Consider the following 17,038-nt stretch of genomic DNA (forward strand, 5'->3'; position numbering starts at 1 on the left):
TATAATTTTTCGTGGAAATTGTCCATGGGTATCCACAAACACTACAATCATCGTGGTAATATCTTTTGGCCAGGGTTTTCAAAGTAACAATATTACAGGCCCCCATCACCTCCTCTCAGTTCCACTAATAAAGTCATATGTCCAACCCTTCTGAAAAAGCAGTCAAACTTTGATTGATGGCAACAGAAAAGTCCAATGAGTACAGGTTCCAATAAGAAAAGGCCAATTTTCCATCTCCAGGTCCACAGCTGTCAAAGGCAACTGCTGCTCTTACTTCTCAACTCGCGTAGTAAAATTGGTTGCTTATGTCCACTCTCATGTTCATGTGCTCGTCGCCATCCAGCCAGTGCTGACTCATAGCGACCCTCCGTGGGCTTCTAAGACTGCAACTATTTATGGGAGTAGAAAGCCCAGTCGTACTCCCTCAGAGCTGCTGGTGGTTTCAAACCGCTGACCATGCGGACCACAGCACGGCACCTAGCCACTACACCAGCAAGGCTCCCTAGTGCTCATATTCAGAATCTGAAAACAAGAGACTTGGTGAGATCGTCCTTAGGGCTGCAGAATGGTTGACATTTTAGCTTAGAGGGTCAGTATCTTTGCTTGGACTGACATAATTCAAAAGCAGGACTGATGAGTTTGATAGTGTGTGCTTTGGTTCATGTTTTGAATATATTTCATATGTATTGCATCTAACTTTGCTTTATTAGGCTTCACAGTCCATTCAGATGGGGCCAATTTAAATAAAATCAAGATACTCTTCTGTATTAATTTCATTAGTCCCAGCAATAGAACTGGAAGTAGATAAAGGGCAAGCAGTACATTCCGCAGGTTGGCAGAAGATTTTGAAGTATTTTCTTCTGGCGTCGTTTCTACTGACTGAATTTCCATCACTGCGCTACTTGCTACTTTCATTCCCACAGAATTAGAACATTTCATCACGAATGTTCCTCCTTTCAACATGCTCTATTTTTCTCATGTCACATTTGGCAGTTTGTAAAACTTAGTATTTTCTTGTTTACATGAAACAAAATTCCAGTACTTTCCCCATATTCTACAATAAGCTATTTAATAATATAAAGGATCCATATATTTATTTATACACTACACCTTCTGTGTTGATTTTATAGATTCAGGTAAGTAGCAAACATAAAATACTGGTGAAAGGATTAAGGCTCATCCGTTTACCCAAAAGCATGTGTGGAATTCCTACGGTGTGAATGCACGCTGGTGAGTGTACAATAGAGTTGTGTCATTCTTGTGTTCACAGGCTGGGCAGTTACATGGTTGACATAGAAAGGCATTGCAAGTTAACTGAGTCATGTTTAAGTACATGAAAAGAAACCTAACTATCATCTGCTATGCTCTGGGTTCTCAGAGCTCTACACCACACACACACACACACACACACACACACACACACACACACACACACACACACACACACACACACGACAAAGTGACTGAGTCGAAGTTTCCGTTTTGGCAAGTGAAAACACAGAAGGAACTTCCAGCAGGTTATTCTATCTCCGGATCAGACCCCAAGGCACTCTCTCCAAAGTTTCAAGCACCACAACTTGGGGAAAGGAGAAACCACACCATAGCCAGTACTCACAAACCAAACAAAAACTCAACTGGACCGCTAAAACAGTCTTCACGTAGCTTCCGTCCAGCAGTGGAATTCCGTCAGCATGGATTCCCGGGAGAATCCGGGAGCACTGCTCCGGAGCGAGCACATTTACGCGTGAAGCAGGAGCACATGCCCAGGCCGGGACCACCGTGCCACCACCGTAGGGGCTGAATGGATCTTGACAGAGAGCAGGGTTATAAATACAAACACACAGCATCTGGGCTCGGAATTTGTGGCAGCCTATATTTTTAAAAGCCCAAATTAGCAAATACAACCAACAGCAGTACCTAGGACACTGTCCCAAATTAGCGAGAAAACACCAGCTCTCACCTTGCACAAACACACACTTCAGTGGGCAGTGACAAATGTGGGCTGCACTTGCTGGCCGGGCAGCGCTGGGCAGAGCAGCTGCGTTGTCCTGATCCGCTGAAAGCACACCCCAGGCGGCTGCAGGTCCTACTCTCCCGGCAGCAGCAGTTCTCCCATGACTCCATCAGACCGGAATGAAACCACAGGCTCGCTCCCCAGCGCTCGTGGGCTTCCAGCTATGAGCTCAGGTAAAAATGCTGACACCTGCAAGGTCACCACAAGGTGAACACAGGCAAAAGGGGAAAAAAGGATACTGGGAAGAGGACGGTTGTCAGGGAAGACCCTAAATTCCAGGGACTCTGCTTTTATAAGAGATTCTGGGCTACATAAATCAGAGCCGGGCAGCCATAAATCTGGCAATCCCATACTGGCTCGGAGCCAGCCTGCTAACTCAGAGGCATTCACTAAACAACTTCCCTGTTCGCGTCCACTCTCACACTCAGACTGCGGTGTACCTCTTCTAATTGCTTAGATAACTTTCTCAAGCCCAAAACTTTTTGTTCACCCTCTCCAGGTAGCGAGGCTTAAAGAAGAGTTGTCGATCATTAAATATCTGCCAAAACTAAAATTATGCCTTTAAGGACAATAAAGATTCTGCCCACAAATGAATTCATAGGAGGTAAGTCTTATGTTTTGTATACATACTAGAATTATGCAAAAAACCTATTTAAATAAAAGATAGTAAAAATGTACTTATGTCAGAGCCAGATGGTACAATCATTTTTTTTTGAAAATATGATTCCCTGCCTTTTTTGTCAAAATCAATCTTGACTTATGTACAATTTGGGATGATCTTCAAAAAGACAATTCTTAGATAAAATGTAATCACCTCCTATGATACACTATAAATGTATAAAAATCTATGTTTCCATGTAGAATTTCCATAGGTGTTTTTATTCTCATATTTTGACTTTTTCATCAGAAAAGGAGAAAGAACACTTTTTATGTTTGCCAATGTGTCCTGTGTTTTATTTTTTTCCCTCAAGGGTAAATTAATATTTGTAAAAGTTTAGATGAATTTCATTAGCGGGGAATGTTTAACCCTTGATTCATTTCCTCTTTCCCTGCATTGTCAGGCCTCCCTGTGATCCAGCCCTTTCACTGCAACACATTATTTAAGCATCTGCCAAGGGACTTCTAAACGTTTGTAGGACAAAAATAGAATTAAAAAGTAATAGAAATATTTCACAAACTTTTTGAAGTCCTTTCTTATGTATCAGTTTCCTAATCCACAAAATGGGTATCTGGTTGTAGTGTTACGTTGCCTGGCTCTCAGATGGATGTGAGAGAAAAATAAGACAATGGATCTAATAAAATGCTTTACAAATTGTAGAGAGCCAGAAACAAGATATTTCCCCTGCATTTTCCTTCCCTTCAGTTGCCCTGGTTCGTAGTGGGGATTGTTTATTTCTGTTTCCTCCAAGAGGACCTTCTGGGTTTCCTAGGAACATATATGCTTTAAGTGGGCTATAAATAGGGTGTGAGATTTCAGAGAGCCACAGTCCTCTGTGTGACTGGGCGGGGGGTTGGGGGGGTTGACGGCAGTGACCCCATGGCCAGAACCAGTGTTGTAAGCGACATGAGTGCTGTCTGGTCTTGGAGGCAGAACCCAAGTCGCTGAAAAGTTGACAGAACCCCTCACATGCACGGCTGGCCTCTCGGTGTGCATGGTGTCCTGGTGTCCTCTTGTGCTCAAATGGGTCTTTGTGGGGGGCGGGGCTTAGCGATGGGGAAAAGATGTTGATGGAATGCCAAGTACACTGCTGAATTAATTCAGTATCAACTGCATCTGGGCATCAGACTACGGTTCCCATAATTATGAATGCATTATTTAGAGGTGCACCTGCTGAGGATCAAGGAAAGAGACAGGTGGAAAACAGGGGGGGGGGGACGACTAACAATGCCAGTACCTGTCTTAGGAGACACCCAGGACTAGTAGATTTGTAAAATGTATCTTAGTTAATCCTCACACAAAAACGCAGGCATTGTTTTAGTCCCATTTCACAGATGAGAGTAACTAACCTACGTGCTGTTACCGGTGAGTGGTGGGATTAGAATTCCAATCTGGGACGACGTTGGCTGGGGTCTCATTCTCTGAGGGTTTGAGTTATTGGTTAATGTATTGCTGTGCTCAGAAGGGAAAAGTGGATGAAGTTCGGTTTACTCTGAACACATAGCAGCTAGCAATAGCAACAAGAATATCTTACGAAGCACATAATGAATTCACTGCCATCAAGTCGATTCCAATGCACAGCGACCCCAGAACAGAACTGCCCCTGTGGGTTTCCAAGACTGTTGCTCTTTACCTGTGTAGAAATCCTTATCCCTCCCCCTGGAGTGGCTGATAGTTTCAAACTTCTGACTTTGGAGTTAGCAAACCAATGTGTACCCCACTCTATCAGCAGGGGTCGCTCATGAAGCAGAGAGTGACCAATAGCTTAGCAAAGGGAACAGCTACTCTCACTCACAAAGCAATGTTGGAAGGAAGGAAGGAAGGAAGGAAGGAAGGAAGGAAGGAAGGAAGGAAGGAAGGGAGGGAGGAAGGAAGGAAGGAAGGAAGGAGAGTGATCCAGTCAGAATTGTCTTTAAAGGGATTCAGAAACATTGCAGACACCTTTTAGCAGGATGAAATGGCGTAGGAAAGCTTTTCATTAGCTCTCCGCTCAGAAGTATTACAATTGGAAACAGCCTTTGGGGGAATACTCTCTTCAATGTGTTATACTGCTCCACTGAGGTATTTGGTTTCCAAACGCCACACCTGTAGCCCTCTGCATAGGAATTTGTTCAAAGTTTTTTGAAAAACTATAGTCCGGCCCTCCAACGGGTCTGAGGGACAGTGAGCTGGCCCCCTGGTTGGAAAGCTTGAGGACCCCGGTTTTAGATCATGAACTTTGAGTCTGAGCTTCTCATCAAACCTTCCAACAACTTACTCTTCCCTGCTCTTTGGCTTCGCTCCTCCCTGGAGGGATCCTGTGGATCAACACCTTTCACTGAACCCAGATCAACACCCATCAACCACATAGTCTGTTGCTTTGCCCTACCCACTTGGCAGACTCCAATGTCTGTTCCCTTTGGTATGCACGTCTTTCTCTTGTTTTGTTTTTTCCCTTTTCACAGTGGTCTCATATAATATTTGTGCTTTGGTGATTGGCTAATTTCACTCAGCATGATGCTCTCTAGGATCATCCATGTCATAGCGGGCTTCGAGGTTTCATTCTTGTGTTTGCAGCAATGTGTATTATTCTACAGTGTGCATATACCAGTTTCTTTATCCATTCTTCTACGGATGGGCATTTAGGTTGTTTCCATTTCTGACGATTGTTAACAGTGCTGTGATGGATACAGGTGTTCATTTGTCTGTTCTTGTGATGACTCTTGCTTCGTTAGATTCAATACCAAGTAGAGGGATTGCTCAAAACTTTTGTTTCTTGTCCTGCATTTTGAGATTCTGATTTTAGGATCATCTATGGGACTTGCATTGAAATTTAAATATATGAAGAAGAAAGCATTTGAAGCACAACATAATATTTGCAATTAGTTAAGAGGGTCGCTAAGTCATTATGGCTTGCCACTTGATTTTTACTACCTTTCAAGATACCTCCCTGATGTTTCCTAGTGGTGGTGTTGAACTTCTGCTAGCCTGAAATTCTTAAAATCCTTCCACTTAGAATGGAAGTGAGATCAGAGTGAACAGAAGGAACCTGTTCTGAGACATAGACTGAGAAAACAGTCTTTTTGTAATGAATTCATGTCTTCCTCTTCCTTTTGTTTGCTTCTTTTTCTCAGATCTTAGAAACAAATCCTAATGATAAGGACTATGAATAATGGAAGGAAAATACAGTTGAACTACCAGAAGTAAGTTAGGCAAAATTTAATTTAAAAAATGTATACACTTGAAACATTTCAACCATTTTGCATGGTGATATTTAGAGGATCACGTTAGGATTTTAAGGTTATTTATGATACTGAATAAAGCACTAAGTGTGCAGTGTGCTTTGAATTTTGTAATGGCTGATTAAAAGTACATAAAATATGAGAAATATAAATTACAATAATAATAGAGTTTATTGTTAGGCGATAAGCCTGGCAGTGCAGTGGTTAAAATACTAGACTTCTAACAAAGATATTGGCAGTTCAATCCACCATTAATCTATGGGGGAAAATGTCAGCTTGCTTCATAAAGATTTCATCCTGGGAAAGCTTGTAAGGCAATCCTCCTCTGCCCTACACGGGAAGTATGAATTAGAATCAAATCAACTGGAATAGGTTTTTGTTTATTGTTAGGTAAAATGATAAGTAAATTAATTGTCCCCTGGATTTTTTTTTCCCTTTTTCTAACTGGTCTTCTATGAGAACTGCTACAGTGTAATTAAAAACCAGAAGTTCTAGTATATGAAAACCCAGGATTGATGAACCTATAGGGACAGCAGTAGAATAAGGGTTTCTGGGGGTTACAATCAGGGGGGTGGTAGCTAAAAGATAGCTGATGTCAAGGAATTCAGGAAACAATACAGATTTAGCAGAAAAACAAAGACACAAATAAATACACACACCACCCCATAAAACGGGGAGAATATCAAGCACAAATGATAGGAGATGGCAGTGATTAATCTACTTTAGAATTAATTACACTGAATGTCAATGGACTAAATGCATCAATCAAGAGGACAAAGAGTAACAGATTGGATTGGCAACAAGATTAATCAATCTGCTGCCTTCAAGAGACACATCTCAAGCTCACATACACAAATAGAATGAGAGTCAAAGGATAGTAAAAATTTACCACGCTCATGGAAATCCCATGAATTTTTGATGCCCAAGCCTAGTGTTGTAGTGAGAGCTGTTAACCACAAGGATAGCAGTTTGAACCCACCAGTCACTCTGCTAGAGAAAGATAAGGCTTTCTTCTCCCTTAAAGAATTAAGAGTCTCAGAAAGGGAAGTTAAGTGAAAGTTTGCATAACATGGGAAGCCCCAATGGACAATTATGCCCTGTCCTACAGTGCTGCTCTGAGTCAGAATCTATTTGGTTCAGGTTTGAATTTGATTTGAGTCAGGTTTGGTTTGGGGGTAAATAACTAATAAAACTGAGCATCTTTTCATGTACTTGGTAGCCATTTCTATATTTTCTCTGGTGAAATATCTCTTCAAGGCCTTTGCTCATTTCCTGATTCACAAAATTTGGGGTTGATTGTGTTTTTCTTGCGACCAACATTAATTTTAGATCATCTCTCAGGCAAAGGTTGAGTGAATAAGCATATTTGTATTCTTGTAAAACAAATATCTTGCTATATGTTGTTAGGGGCTTTAATTTATATTCATTTTCTGTGTGCTATTTGTATAAATAGTTTATATATGCCAATTTTATAATCATGCTTATTTTTATCCACAGAACAAGGGCAAAATTTATCCCAATAAAAATGTAGATGTAATCTGATGCTGATATTCTCAAAACACCAGATTAATTTATATATGGTGATAAATTTTAAACGGAAAACTGCACATACTAATTATTTGACAAAACATGTCATCTGTTCTGAAAGGACACATTGAAAATTTTATTTAAATATATATCTATGAATAGACTCTTTAAAGATTTAAAAATATATATATTTTAATACAAATATCCTCAAATTCCTTAAATATTAGTGAAAGAGAACAGATATTGTTCATCTTTTGCAATTAGTCACTTAGAGACTATGAGATATATGTTTAAATGTACTTGCATTTTAAAATTCATAGTATTTTTTTTTCCTTCGGCCCTATTTGACTTGACAAAAGTCTTCTCATTTCCGCCTGCCTCTCCCTTCCATTAGTACAATGGGGGTAATAAAGCCTCCTTCTTAAGGATTGCTATTTGCTGGTAAGCCATGATCAACATTCTTCTTCTAAAGCCCTTTCAATCGCAGAGTGTGCCTGAGTCTGGTGGGAGGTGTGGGGTGTGTACAGTGCCCCTCAGGAACACAAGGCCAACTTGAGCCAAAGGAAACAGAATTATCGCAGTAATCCTGTCTGGGTTCCTGAAGTCCTTGGTCCCCAGATGTCTTCCCAAAGCCAAGTCCTTGGGGCAGTCATGGCCAACAGACCTCCTTTACTGCTCCCTCCCTCCCCAGGGGCAGGGACTCCCTAGGTGGTGTGCCCAGCTACCAGCAGCCAAAAGGTATGACTAGTGTATTGCAGGAGTGGGGCTGCCCCCCCCCCACTCTACCCCCAACTTCATTCACTCAAGTCACTCTGTGCCCTGTAACTCTTCCCAGCTCAGGTCTCTCTCAGCCGAGCAACATCTACGGAGACCTCTTCCTTCCAACCCAAGCCTCTAGAGTCGCCTGGGGGGCCAACTCTTCAGGGAGAAGGGCTACAGCTGAAGAATCTGTTATGAACTCTATTCTCCCTCAGGGTGCTTACAGTCCAGAAAGGGTTTTGGTGGTGGGATTTCCTCTCCCATCACAACCCTTCCCACACCCAAACCTCGAAACAACATTCCAACCACTCCTGTGTGTTTCTCGGCATCCCCTGACCCCCGGCCTGTGCACCCACTCAGCCCGGTCCCTGAGGAATGAGTCACCTCCAAACACAGCGACCCCCCTGAACCCCACATAAGATACTCAGAGTAGACAGGACCCCAGCCAAGGCTCCTGCCCCTTTAAGGGGGCACTTCTTCCCAAATAACCTTACCCACCCCTTAGTGCCAGAGAAAAGAGAGTAATTGAATCTCCTCAGAGACGTGGGGGGTGAGCACGCCACTACTGACAGCCTGAAGCTGCGTCCAAGCCAGGGACGGGGAGCAAAAATCATAGTATTAACAATGATTTTTAAATAAATATTTTTATATTATCCACTCGATATTGTTATAACATTTGCATACTATTTTAACTGGGAAACAGAGAATACAGTTTAACAATGAAAACAAGTTTTTACTTATATGAAAACATGCTTTCTTACTGGAGCAAACTGGGAGGGAACCCCCTCCCAGACCACATAGGAGCAAACTAATAAGGAAAGAGAGAGAGAGAGAGAGAGAGAGAGAGAGAGAGAGAGAGAGAGAGAAGCATCCTGATCCCCAAGCTTTGAGGACTAGATTCCTGCTCAGAGCAGCCAATGCAGAGAGAGGGTGATAGGGTCGGCCTCACCACAGACAAGACACCCCATTACTGACTCACAGTAATAGAGTGGGAAGCACTGGAGACACAGTGCATGAATTTTGCCCAGTCTGTCCACCCCCCACACCAGGGCGTAACATAAAGGGAGTATAACAGAGCAACAAGGGTATCAAAGCAACAAATTCTCAAAGAGTTCTGAAAACAGACTTCGGACTCAAGGAGCAGGGTTTGGCACTGCTTCAGACCTGATTGGCAAACATTTTAAGGGTTGGCAGACAGACCTGGAGCTATTCATAGGCTAATTTTTGTTTTTCTGTTTTTTCATCTTTCTATATAAGATAGGCCAGATAAATAATCCTAAGGAGAAATCAATGGTACCAACAGATCTGGAGGGACAGGGGAGGGGAGGGGGTGAGGGAAAGGTTGGGGGAAGCCAACAAACCCAGGGAAAGGGAACAACATAGAATGCCTGGTGGAATTCGATCAAACGCAATGTAGTTGAGAGAAATTACTGAGGGCTGAGTGAACGTTGAACATGATAGTGGGACAGGAGGGAAGTTAAAGGAAGTAGAAGAAAAATCTAGGAGGCAAAGATATTTATAAAGATATAAACATAGGCATGTACATATGTAAATATATTAATATATAATGATAGGGATATAGTTCTATGTACATATATTGATAGACTAAGTATTAAAGCAGACAGACATTGGGTCTCTACTCAGGTCTTCCCTCAATGTGAGAACATTTTGTTCTAATAAAACTGGCATTCTGTGATGCTCACCTTCCAGAAATGATTGCTGAAGACAAATTGGGTACTTCAGCTAATGTGGTGAAGAAAGCTAATGGTGCCTGGCTATTACAAGATACAGCTTCTGGGGTCTTAAAGACTCGAAGTAAAGCAAGCCACCATCTAACAAGGAAGCAGCAAAGCCCACATGGGAGAAGCACACCACACTGTGTGATCATGAGGTGTTGACAGGATCAAGTATCAGGCCACAGAAGCCCCAAAATAAACAACAATTTTGATGTGAAAGAAGGGATCAGAATGTTCATTGCGGCACAGTTCACAATTGCAAGGAGTTGGCAACAACCCAAATTTCCATCAACAGAAGAATGGATTAAAAAACTGTGGCACATACATACAATGGAGTACTACGCATCCCCCGAAGCAATGAACACATGAAGCACATCGCTACATGGAAAGAACTGGAAGAAATTATGCTACGGGAAGCAAGCCAAGCACAAAAGGACAAGTGCAACATGAGTCCACGGACAAAAGAAAACAAAAACGGGAATAGGGGAAAAGCTACTATACACATACATCCCTGCGGTGAGGTCCGGCAACTATGGCAGGGGCCAAACCCAATCCAACTAAGAGGAGAAAAGAAAGAGAGAAAAAGACATGGGTAGGGGGGCAAGCAGGGCACTAGCCCACCCAAGGGGAGGGTATTGTTATCTCCACAGGATAGGGAGAGAGCGACCAGGCTTCAACCTGATGCGCCAAAATGTGAATACAACATACAGTCATGTACCAGGGAAACAATAACGAGGTCTACCGGCGGCTCCAATCCCGACTATGTAGACACTCCCCCCACTCAGAAGAATACACTTCAGAGGACAGCACTGGGGCTACAGCTCAGGGAGAGGGCACGTCAGATTAGAGGACATGGGAGAAACACAAAGGGATGGAGAGGGATGGGAGGACATCTTATAATAACACCTTATTTAAAAATAAGGAAGCTAGTTAATGTTATCAGGAGGGAAAATTCCTGGAGGAAAATATCAGGCGTAGTAAAGCCTTAGAAGAAGAAGAACAACAACAACAACAACAACAACATGAAGAAACAACAACAATAACAACATGAAGAAACAACAACAACAACAACAACAACAACATGAAGAAACAGCAAGCATTGTTTCATTCTGTTATAAGTTATATCAGTTTTAGTAACTCTTCTTTGCCCTGGACAAGCTTTTTAAGGCTGGTTTCTACTCACCTAAGTATCATTTAGAGAGTTGTTTTTTTTTTGTGAACAATGCTATACCAATTGAACTTTGTGTCCCCTGAGATGATGTTTCTAAGCACCCAGGCCCAGCAACTCTTTCAAAGTGTTTGGTGAACAAGTATTCACAACTTTATCATATTGGGTCTACTGTAAATATATGTGGATATATTTGCAGCATAGGAAAATTCATATGAAGACATATCTCATCAAACTTATATATGAACATATGTGAGTGCACATAGTCTCATTTGCTTTGAAAATCTATTCAGCTTGAGTCTCCAACTATACACTGGTTCACAGATTATTGTTATTGCTAGACTGTGTATATAACAGTTCCTATTTCTGCAGGTTCCCTCCTTCTAGTACCTTTCTTTCCCTCATTCATTCATCCTGCCCCTCAGTATATACTGCCTGTTCCTCTAGTTAGTGGTTCACCTTTCTCTTTCCTGCCCCACTGGTCACCATCAAAGAATGTTTCCTTAAGTGTGAAAAAATTTTCTTGACATTTTTAATGGGGAAAATATTTGTCTATTTGTTATTGATTTATTTCACTTATAATGTCCTCCAGGTTCATCTATGCTATGAAATGTTTTCTAGATTCTTCAATATTTTTTAATATTGCATCATATTCTGTGTGTGGGCTGTAATTTATCAATCTTCCATTTATGGTACAAATAGACGACTGGAATCGACTAAAAATTAGAAACGTATGTGGCTGAAATATATCATCAAAGGAGTAAAAGGAGATTGCTCAGATGGGGGAGTTTGCAATGACACGTTGACTAAGAAACTGATCTGTGAAACCTAGAGAAAATTTCAATACCCCAATCACACAAAGACAAATAATACTATTGAAAAATACAAGACATAAAGATATATTAAAAACAAACAAAAACCAACCACAGACACTCAATTGGCCAACAAATAAAACAAATTCAGCGCATGGTATGGATTCTAACACATAGTGACCCCATGAGCAGCGGTTCTCAACCTGTGGGTTGTGACCCCTTTGGAGGTCAAACGGCCCATTCACAGGGCTTGCCTGAGTCATAACAGTAGCAAAATTACAGTGATGTAGGAACAAAAATAACTTTACTATTGGGGGTCACCACACATGAGGAAATGTATTAAAGGGTCGTGGCATTAGGAAGGTTGAGAACCACTGCCCAATGTGCATTATCAGGTTCACTGCCATCAAGTCAATTCGGACTCATGATGTCCCTATAGCACAGAGTAAACTGCTCTTCTGAGGCTATAAATCTTTGTGAGAGTCGACAGCCTCATCTTTCTCCCACTAAGCGGTGGGTGGGTTCAAGCTGCTGACTTCACAGTTGGCAGCTCAACATGAGCCATCAAACATGGTCCACCTCAGAGGGGCTCTATGGACAACAGGACAAACTGCTTCCCCATGTGGTGCTTTCTTCACAGTGATTGTTACATTTACCCTTTCTGCAGTCCGTCCGTCAATCTATCCCATTCAGGTTATTCCTTATTTTTTCTGCCCTTCTACTTTACCAAAAATGATGTTCTTTTCCAGGGACTGGACTTTGCTGACATCCAATATATGCAGCCAGTGTCTCGCCATCCTCAGTTCCAAGGAGCATTCTGGGTGAGCTTCTTCCAAGACAGATTTGTTGATTTTTCTGGAAGTGGATGGTATGTTCAGTGTTCTTCACCAACATCATAATTCTAATGCACCAGCTGTTCTTCAGTCTTCCTTTTGCAAGATCCAACTCTCCCATGCAAACGAAGCTGCTGAAAATACCATCAGTTGGTTTGGGTCTACGTGAATCCCCAAAATGGCATCCTTGTCCTTCAATACCTTATTAAAGAGGTCTTCTTTAGCCGAGTTTCCCAACGCAGTGCACAACGTGCTGTTTCAACTGCTGCATTATAAAGATTTAAATCAAAATGACAATGAGATATCACCTCACACAACTCTCATGAGCCAAGTTACGAAAGACAGAGAACAACACATGTTCATGAAGATGTAAGTGACTGGGACCCTCACACACTGCTGGTATGGCTGTAAAGTTGTGCTGCCATGGTGACAAACAGTTTCACTTAAAAATTTAGGGAGAGAAACGCCTTATGTTTCAGCAATCGCTCTATCAGGTATTTGTGCTAGAAACTAAGAGCCAAGCCACAAATAGATACATGTATAACTATATGCATCACGGTACTATTAGCAATAGCAAACAGATGAAAACAACTTTTAACCCTTTAAGGAGAACTTTTGAGCAGACAAATGTGTTGTCTGATTTCTTGACTGCTATTTATATGAGCTTTGATTGTGGATCCAAGTAAGGTGAAATTCTTGACAATTGCAAAGTTTTCTGTTTATTATAATGTTGCTTATTAGCCTACTTTTGAGGATTTTGTTTCAATTACATTAAGATACAATCCATACTGAAGCCTTTCTGTATTCTTTGATCTGAATCAACAACTATTTTAAGTTCTGTCTGCATTCAGCACCAATATTCCATCAGCTTTCAGTAATGTATGTTTAAATTCTTTGCCTTAGGCTAGTGAGGCTGAAATAACTGAAGAATAAATATGAATACTCGATGCAATATTAAAGGATTGTATGAAAAAAAATATTGAGCACAGGAAGAATTTTTAAAAGATGAAAGCAGTAACAGAGCCACTACACCAAAAGAACTTATCAATGTTGACCGATATGGAAGGCATAAAGAACAAACCAACCCAAACCAAACCAATCTTTTGCTATGGCGTTGATTCCAATTCATTGTGGCAAGGTGTTGCCATTTAATCCAAAGGACAGCATTGACAAATGATTCCTATTTATGATTCAATTTCCTTTGCTATCAAATAAGAGTCACATTAGGTACTGGGCTTTAAAATGACTTGTAAATTGAGAGTGTCAGGAGTTTCCATTGTATGATAATCTGCACTAACTGACGTGAATTGCCCTCATGCTGATTTCTATATGACTTTAATAGCTTCTATCATCATGAAAATGTAAATACTAAAATAATTATGATCATTTACTTATGTCAATATTTATTCTCACAAACAAAGAATAAAGGGGCAATACGTGCAATTTTAATTCATTAACATTTACATACAACTTTTTAAACTGTACACTTATAGTTATATTATACACTTATTTATATATATTAGTTATACACTTATATATTGCTGAATATATTTTATGTATATATAAAATCTGCCAATGAATTGAGTCTGAGTCATGGCTTTCTCAGGCATGCCTGAGCGGAACTGTGATCACAAGTTTCCAATGGGCTACTCCTCAGAATCTGATCACCTGGACTTTCATCCAAGGGTGGACTCAAACTATGAACCTTTTGTTTAGTAGCTGAGCGTATTAATCATTTACACAATTTAAATAATGCTTCAAGTGGACAAAATATTGATTCTCAACTACTTACCTGAGAACTACCTTCCACTAGATGTTTCTAAAAAGCGAATAGCCTGCTAAAGAAAGAGCTATTTTAACACCTTCAGAGGCGTAGAGACAGGAAATGAACAAATACATGAAGACAAAGGTGCTGGCAGCAGTCTTCCCTACGGCCAAGGACCAGCCAAGGGTTTTAACTTACTTTGCAGAGAAAACAAGAAGAAAAAAAGATTTCACTTAAGAGGATGTGTAGGAAATGCAGGGAAATGTTAAGCTCTTCCCCTCCCCCACTCCCATTGAAAAGCAAAAATCTATCTCAAATTCGTTTTCACTCAAGGACGAGCTACCTAAGAGCAATTTATTGAATCAACTCATCTATGTAGCAAAATAGTGAGAAGACTTCTAGGTAGAGGCGACAAACCAATCGAGTCTGGTGATAGCTGGTTGTCCAAAATAGAATTTTAGTTCAACCTAAAATTTACCAATTATACTAATAAATAAAATGTAAATTTTAGTTATAATTTAAAGAGGGACAGCTCTTTAAATATAGGATTCAACCTTATTTAGTGAGTAAGCTTATTATCACTCCATAGTTGGCCTAAAAGCAGCCATCAATTAAGAAAGCGTTCAAGCTCAACAACCTTAATATCTTAATTTTAATAACCTTCTCAAACTCCTAAACTCACATTGGACTAATCTACCTTTAGTAGATGAAACTCTGTTAATATAAGTAATAAGAATTATTTCTCCAAGCACAAGTGTATATCAGAACGAATACTCACTGATAATTAACAACTAAATAGTTTTATACATTTACCTAGTAATAATATTTTAATTTTTTGTTAATCCAACACAGGCGTGCAATAAGGAAAGATTAAAAAAAATAAAAGGAACTCGGCAAACTTAAATCCCGCCTGTTTACCAAAAACATCACCTCTAGCATCCCAAGTATTAGAGGCTCTGCCTGCCCAGTGACATGTGTTAAACGGCCGCGGTACTCTGACCGTGCAAAGGTAGCATAATCATTTGTTCTCTAAATAAGGACTTGTATGAATGGCAACACGAGGATTTTACTGTCTCTTATTTTTAATCAATGTCTCAAATTCGTTTGCACTCAAGGAAATTTACAGAGATTAGGGTCAATGAACGTTATGAAGATTAGATGCCAGAGGGTGCACCCACAGGAACCAGCTGTGACCTGAGTTCCTTTTCAGTCCTGGTGACATCTGGGCTATGTTGTTGGGCTGCTGACCGAAAAGTGAGCAATATGACGTCACCAGTTGCTCCCAGGAGAAAGATGCGCTGGCTGCTTCCATGAAGACTTAGTCTCAGAAACCCACAAGCACAGCTCGACGCTAGCCCATCAGGTCCCTGAATCAGAATCTACCGCCTGCCAGGGGTGCTGAGGAAGGCCGCCCTCTACTGTTGTGGTCTCCAGCGTTTCCTGTTTACAAAGCAGTTCTCCCTACAGCGTCTCTATGAGTTAGGATTAACTCCATGGCACTGGTTTGGGGAATTAGCCTAAAATAGACAAGAGCATGAGAAGGATCTCAGCGACATTCTCTGCCAGCTCCCTGAGAAAAAGAAACTGATGACAGAGTATTGGCTTAGGGGGCACAGTTATTTACAACCTACAGAGAAGAAAAATAAAGCTTAGGGAATTCTGCTGCAGTCCTTCACAAGGGCTTCACAGTTTTCAGGTCAAGTCCAAGGAAAGATAAAGCTCCCCCACCATTGGCACTGAGCTGATTTTGACTCATAATGTGGCCCAGCACAACTGCCCCACAGGGCTGCAAGACTATCAATCTTTATGAAAGCAGGCTATTTCCTCTTTCTCCCTCAGAGCAGCTGGGTTTGAACTGCTGACCTTTCAGCTACTAGCCCAGTCATAAACCCACTCTCCCACTGGGATTCCTTAAAGAGGCATTTCCCCGCCATTGAGTCAATTTTGACCCATAACTCTCTACAGGACAGAGGAGAACTGCACCCCTGGGTCTCTGAGAGTGCGACTTCTCATCTTTACTGCCAGAAGTTGGCTAGTGGATTTGAACTGCTGACCTCGTGTAAAGTCTCGGTGGTAAAAGTATTAAGCACTGTGGTAGTCACCTAATCTGGTGTCGATTTAAGGATTAAGAGTGCAGGGGTGGTGTCTGGAGATAGCCAATGAGACTTCTGTGTGGGCATGGCATTCTCCTGAGAATTCTGGGAAATCTGGTACTTCTTCCTTGGAGGCTAAGGACACCTCTTTCTGCTACTCCCTGGGAGACATTGCAGAAGACAAGCCTGGACCCACCCTGAGGCAGAGAACTCTGCCAGCGCTGAGATGTTTCCAATGCCACTGGATCCAAAGACTTTCTACCCCTGGCCTGTGATCTTCTACACTCAGCGTCATTGCCCGTGTTATGAGTAGGAAGAGGACTTTACAGATTGATATTGGACACATGGGCTAATATCAGACTTATGGACTTGATTTGGGCAGGGCTGGGATGTTTTCTCAATGTTCAATTGCTCTTGTATATAAACTCTTTCTCATACATATGCGTGTTTAT

The 17,038-nt window shown here is 41.3% G+C and overlaps 1 protein-coding gene and 1 long non-coding RNA gene across 4 annotated transcripts in view; one reads left to right on the forward strand and one right to left on the reverse strand.

Moving 5' to 3' along the window:
* ARHGAP24 (Rho GTPase activating protein 24) overlaps positions 1–17,038 on the reverse strand; it is a 597,253-nt gene that overhangs the window by 206,612 nt on the left and 373,603 nt on the right. Inside the window, exon 1 of one of the 3 annotated variants that reach the window (XM_075544077.1) lies at positions 1,961–2,285. The exons of the other annotated variants lie outside the window; for them this stretch is intronic. The gene's annotated coding sequence lies outside the window, so the exon portion shown is untranslated. Of the gene's footprint in view, positions 1–1,960; positions 2,286–17,038 lie in introns of those variants that run through there. 3 annotated transcript variants of the gene reach the window in all.
* On the forward strand, positions 1,421–15,469 carry LOC142442780 (uncharacterized). The gene is made up of 3 exons (XR_012783466.1): positions 1,421–2,187; positions 2,514–2,618; positions 12,645–15,469. It is a non-coding gene; the product is annotated as an uncharacterized LOC142442780 (long non-coding RNA).

The sequence above is a fragment of the Tenrec ecaudatus genome, chromosome 3 (assembly GCF_050624435.1).
Source record: "Tenrec ecaudatus isolate mTenEca1 chromosome 3, mTenEca1.hap1, whole genome shotgun sequence".
NCBI lineage: Eukaryota > Metazoa > Chordata > Mammalia > Afrosoricida > Tenrecidae > Tenrec > Tenrec ecaudatus.